This window comes from Triticum dicoccoides, chromosome 5A (genome assembly GCF_002162155.2).
Source record: "Triticum dicoccoides isolate Atlit2015 ecotype Zavitan chromosome 5A, WEW_v2.0, whole genome shotgun sequence".
Lineage (NCBI taxonomy): Eukaryota > Viridiplantae > Streptophyta > Magnoliopsida > Poales > Poaceae > Triticum > Triticum dicoccoides.
In genome coordinates this window covers 478,338,834-478,345,151 of record NC_041388.1, presented here as the reverse complement: position 1 = coordinate 478,345,151, position 6,318 = coordinate 478,338,834, and positions in this window count along the sequence as shown.

Genomic DNA, 6,318 nt, shown 5'->3' with positions numbered 1-6,318 from the left:
CCAGTGACCATTCCCTTTGCAGTAGAAGCACTCAGTTTCAGGCTTAGGTCTAGCTTTGGGTTTCTTCACGTGAGTGGCAACTTGCTTGCCATTCTTTGAAGTTCCCTTTCTTTTCCTTTGCCCCTTTTCTTGAAGCTAGTGGTCTTGTTAACCATCAACACTTGATGTTCTTTCTTGATTTATACCTTCGCCGCTTTTAGCATCGCGAATAGCTCGGGAATTGTTTTCATCATCCCTTGCATATTATAGTTCATCACGAAGTTCCAGTAACTTGGTGATAGTGACTAGAGAACTTTTTCAATCACCATCTTATTTGGAAGATTAACTCCTACTTGATTCAAGCGATTGTAGTACTCAGACATTCTGAGCACATGCTCACTGGTTGAGCTACTCTCCTCCATCTTGTAGGCAAAGTACTTGTCAGAGGTCTCATACCTCTCGACTTGGGCATGAGTCTGAAATACCAATTTCAGCTCTTGGAACATCTTATATGCTCTGTGGCATTCAAAACGTTATTGAAGTCCCGGTTCTAAGCCGTAAAGCATGGCGCACAACTATCAAGTAGTCATCATGCCGAGCTTGCCAAATGTTCATAATGTCTGCATCTGGTCCTGCAAAAGGTCCGTCACATACCGGTGCATCAAGGACATAATTCTTCTGTGTAGCAATGAGGATAATCCTCAGATCACGGACCCAGTCCGCATCATTGCTACTATCATCTTTCAACTTATTTTCTCCAGGAACATATCAAAAACAAATGGGGAGCTATAATGCGAGCTATTGATCTACAACATAATTTGCAAATACTATCAGGACTAAGTTCATGATAAATTAAAGTTCAATTAATCATATTACTTAAGAACTCCCACTTAGATAGACATCCCTCTAGTCATCTAAATGATCACGTGATCCATATCAACTAAACCATGTCCGATCATCACATGAGATGGAGTAGTTTTCAATGTTGAACATCACTATGTTGATCATATCTACTATATGATTCACGTTCCACCTTTCGGTCTCAGTGTTCTGAGACCATATCTGCATATGCTAGGCTCATCAAGTTTAACCCGAGTATTCCGCACATGCAAAACTGGCTTGCCCCCGTTGTATGTGAACGTAGAGCTTATCACACCTGATCATCACGTGATGTCTCGGCACGACGAACTGTAGCAATGGTGCATACTTAGGGAGAATACTTATACCTTGAAATTTAGTGAGGGATCATCTTATAATGCTACCGCCGTACTAAGCAAAATAAGATGCATACAGGATAAACATCACATGCAATCAAAATATGTGACATGATATGGCCATCACCATCTTGTGCCTTTGATCTCCATCTCCAAAGCACCGTCATGATCTCCATCGTCACTGGCTTGACACCTTGATCTCCATCGTAGCATCGTTGTGGTCTCGCCAACTATTGCTTCTACGACTATCGCTACCGCTTAGTGATAAAGTAAAGCAATTACATGGCGATTGCATTTCATACAATAAAGCGACAACCATAAGGCTCCTGCCAGTTGCCGATGACTTTTACAAAACATGATTATCTCATACAACAATTTATATCTCATCACGTCTTGACCATATCACATCCCACATGCCATGCAAAAACAAGTTAGACGTCCTCTACTTGGTTTTTGCAAGTTTTACGTGGCTGCTACGGGCTTCTAGCAAGAACCGTTCTTACCTACGCATCAAAACCACAATGATTTTTCGTCAAGTGTGCTGTTTTAACCTTCAACAAGGACCGGCCGTAGTCAAACTCGATTCAAATAAATTTGGAGAAACAGACACCTGCCAGCCACCTGTGTGCGAAGCACGTCGGTATAACCAATCTCATGAACATGGTCATGTAATGTCGGTCCGGGCCGCTTCATCCAACAATACCACCAAACCAAATTAAGATGTTGGTAGTAAGCAGTATGACTATTATCGCCCACAACTCTTTGTGTTCTACTCGTGCATATATCATCTACGCATAGACCTGACTCGGATGCCAATGTTGGGGAATGTAGTAATTCAAAATTTTCCTACGATCACGCAAGATCTAATTAGGAGATGCATAGCAATGAGAGGGGAGAGTGTGTCCACATACCCTCGTAGATTGAAAGCGGAAGCGTTTAGTAATGCGGTTGATGTAGTCGAACGTCTTCATGATCCAACCGATCCAAGTACCAAACGTACGACACTTCCGTCTTCAACACACGTTCAGCACAATGATGTCCCTCGAGCTCTTGATCCAGTTGAGGACAAGGGAGAGTTTCGTCAGCATGATGATGTGGCGATGGTGATGATGAAGTTACCGGCGTAGGGCTTCACCTAAGCACTACGACGATATGACCGAGGTGTTGAAATGTGGAGGGGGCACCGCACACGGCTAAGAGATTGTGTTTTGTGCCTTTGGGGTGCCCTCGCATCCGTATATAAAGGGGAGGAGGAGGTGGCCAGCCAAGGGGGGCGCGCCATATGGGGAGTCCTACTTGGACTCCTGGTCCAAGTAGGATTCAGCCCCCTTCCTTCCTTCCACCGGAGAGGGAAAGGGGAAGGGAGAGAGAGGGAGAAGGAAAGAGGGGGGCCGCCCCTCCCCTAGTCCAATTCGGTTTGGGCAAGGGGCGGGGGGCGCGCGCCTCCTCACGTGGCCTTTCTCCTCTCCTCCAATATGGCCCAATAGGCCCAATAGTTCCCCCGGGGGGTTCCGGTAACCACTGGGTACTCCGGTAAAATATCTGAATCACTCGGAACCATTCCAATGTCCGAATATAACCTTCCAATATATGAATCTTTACCTCTCGACCATTTCGAGACTCCTCATCATGTTTGTGATCTCATCCGGGGCTCCGAACAAACTTCGGTCATCAAATCACATAACTCATAATACAAATCGTCATCGAACATTAAGCGTGTAGACTCTACAGGTACGAGAACTATGTAGACATGACCGAGACACATCTCCGGTCAATAACCAATAGCAGAACCTGGATGCTCATATTGGCTCCTACATATTCTACGAAGATCTTTATTGGTCAAACCGCATAACAACATACGTTATTCCCTTTGTCATCGGTATGTTACTTGCCCGAGATTCGATCATCGGTATCATCATACATAGTTCAATATCGTTACCAGCAAGTCTCTTTACTCGTTCCATAATGCATCATCCCGTAACTAACTCATTAGTCACATTTCTTGCAAGGCTCATAGTGATGTGCATTACCGAGAGGGCCCAGAGATACCTCTCCGATACTCGGAGTGACAAATCATAATCTCGATCTATGCCAACCAACAAATACCTTTGGAGATACCTGTAGAGCATCTTTATAATCATCCAGTTACGTTGTGACGTTTGATAGCACACAAGGTATTCCTCTGGTATTCGGGAGTTGCATAATCTCATAGTCAAAGGAATACGTATAAGTCATGAAGAAAGCAATAGAAAAAAACTTAACGATCATTATGCTAAGCTAACGGATGGGTCTTGTCCATCACATCATTCTTCTAATGATGTGATCCCGTTCATCAAATGACAACACATGTCTACGGTTAGGAAACTTAACCATCTTTGATTAATGAGCTAGTCAAGTAGAGGCATACTAGGGACACTTTGTTTTGTCTATGTATTCACACATGTATCAAGTTTTCAGTTAATACAATTCTAGCATGAATAATAAACATTTATCATGATATAAGGAAATATAAATAACAACTTTATTATTGCCTCTAGGGCATATTTCCTTCACGAAGACCCGGTCGTGGTGGATGACTACATCAATACCGTGGAGCAGTTGCTTGCTCGAGACAAGTAAAAGGTGGTCGACATCGACCTCTAGTACACCGATGGTTATCTCGGCAAAGATCAGAAGGTTGTCGTCGCCCAGTTGTGCGTGCACCATCATGTCCTCATCTTCCACTACTGCATGGCCACAAAGCCTTGTGACCGTTTCGCCAGGTTTGTCAGCAACACCGACTACACGTTCTCTACGGTGGAAACCTGCAACGATGTAAAGGCGCTCAAGGTTACAGGCTTGGCCTGCAAAAACCTTGTCGAAATCCGTGAGCACTATAGGGTCTGGGGCAGCTTGAAGAAGGACTCACTGGTTGAACTCGCCTCGGCCATCATCGACCCCTACTATGAAAAGATGAAGCAGGATGCCAAGAGAACAAATCCTGTATCCTGGCACGGGGCCTAAACGCGGCAACTAGATGAACCTCACCTCAGGTTCGCGGCCAAGAGCGTGTACACATGCTACGAGATGCACAGGCGGATCGTTGACATGAGGAAATTCCTTGTTACCGAAATCGACGAGGCCAGATCGAGCCACAAGCAGAGTAGTAGCGGCACGCGTCCCAATAAGTAGATGATGATCAGATGATCGTTTATCCTAGTTAATTATGCATGTAATATATAGTTGACTTTGGTGTGTGGAAATGTCATGTGTGTAGTAGCCATCTTTGTAATTATGCATGTAAAAGTTTACTTTGGTGTGTGCAAATATCATGTGTGTAGTAGCCACCTATGTAATTGGATGTTTAATTTGGTTATGCAACCATGTCCTTATAAGTGTGTGTTTATTTATATGTTGTTGTTCTGTATGCAATCCTAATGCACAACACACACATCTTATTAGTAGCAATCGTCCGTGTTATTATCGGTCTTGGCGCACATTTCTGATTACAGACCTGTTTGGCGCGTATCACACACATCTTGTTTAATTGAATCGTTTCCGTTCTCTTGGCTCAACACAAACAGTTCATCCGAGTGAACTTTTGCCCTCTATCGCACACATGTTGATCTGGCTGACCGTTTCTTTTGTTCTGCCTACTCACAATCAGTCTGAGTGAACTGTATGCCGTATATCGCACACACCTTCATCTGGCTGCCCATTTCTGTTGTTCTGCCTCATCACAAATAGTTCATTGTATTGAACAGTATGCCTCGCATTGCACACGCAACTAAAATTCAAACAGCGTTTGATGTTTCCGCCATCGCAAATGTTTTGCATCTTTTTTGACGGTTTCTTACATCACCGTTTGCGATTATTGCATCGCACACAGTTTCGTCGAAGGGTCTCTGATTGTAGTGTCGTGTTAGCAGCATCCTGCAGTGGTGACATCCGGGACGTTCAAGGGCCTAAGAAGACTGGAAGCGAGAAGGCCAGGCTGGAAGTGGTGGAACAGGAGATCTTCAAGTGCCAGGGGATGGTGGAGCAGGAGACATATCACTGTGTTTGTCGGGATCCAATGAATTGTGGGTTTATGATCAGATTATTCATTAAAAGTAATTGAGTCTTTTTTTGAACTTTATTATGCATGAGTGCTATAGCTTTGTATTTCTCTCCAATTTATCCACTTGGTTTAGCCAACTAGATTGATTTATCTTCAGCGGGAGAGGTGCTTTGTAGTGGGTTAAATCTTGCGTTGTCCTCACCTAGGGACAGTAGTGGTAGCGGATCTAGCACGGTTGTCCGTCGCCTCCCTTGATCGACACGTGGCCTACTAGACCACGCATCTCTCTCTCTCCCTCATCTTATCTCTTCCCTAATCTCTATCCTGTATGCAAGTGCCTCAACGGCAATCAATGACGCCCACCTTGCCGGAGAGGTGGATGGCGGCAAGGCGACCTGGGCGGAGTTTCGGCGCTCGCCGACAACGGGCGGCGCCGCTACTCCCTCACTACCCTCCGACGGGCTCACGACGAACGGTGTTGGTGTTTTGTTTTGCAACATCTAGTCTGTTGAAAGAAAGATTTCTGCAACAAAGTCATGTTGCATAAGTTTCTTCCGTAACACCATATAAAGGTGAAGACAAAGAAAAAAATTATGCAACACCACCTCAGATGCAAAGTTTTTCTGTAACAATACCTTTGTTGCAAAAAAGAAGATAGGAAAAAAGTTTACTGCAACACGAGTACACGACCTATGTTGCAAAAAATAAATCCCGCAATACAATATGTGTTTTAAGAGTTTTCGTAACAAAATCATTGTTGCAAAGAAGGAAATACGTCCAGCCGCTTGTTGATTTTATCGTATTTAACGGCTCGCGAGGCGGTGGATTTTTTAAAAAGATCCGCCGGCCAACGCGTAGAAGCCTCCATAAAAAAACCAACATATCAACGAAAAAAAAGAAAAAAAGAAAAAAAAAGGAAAAGTCGTGGCGAAGTACAGCTGGAAAACCTAGCCAAACAGAGCCTTGTCACGCGTCCCCTCAAAAAAAAAAAAAAAGAGCCTTGTCACGCGCCGCGCCCGTGACCTACATTGCGCCTCCTCTTCTCTCGTCCCCTCCTCGCCCTTCACAAAAGCACCGCTTCCCCAG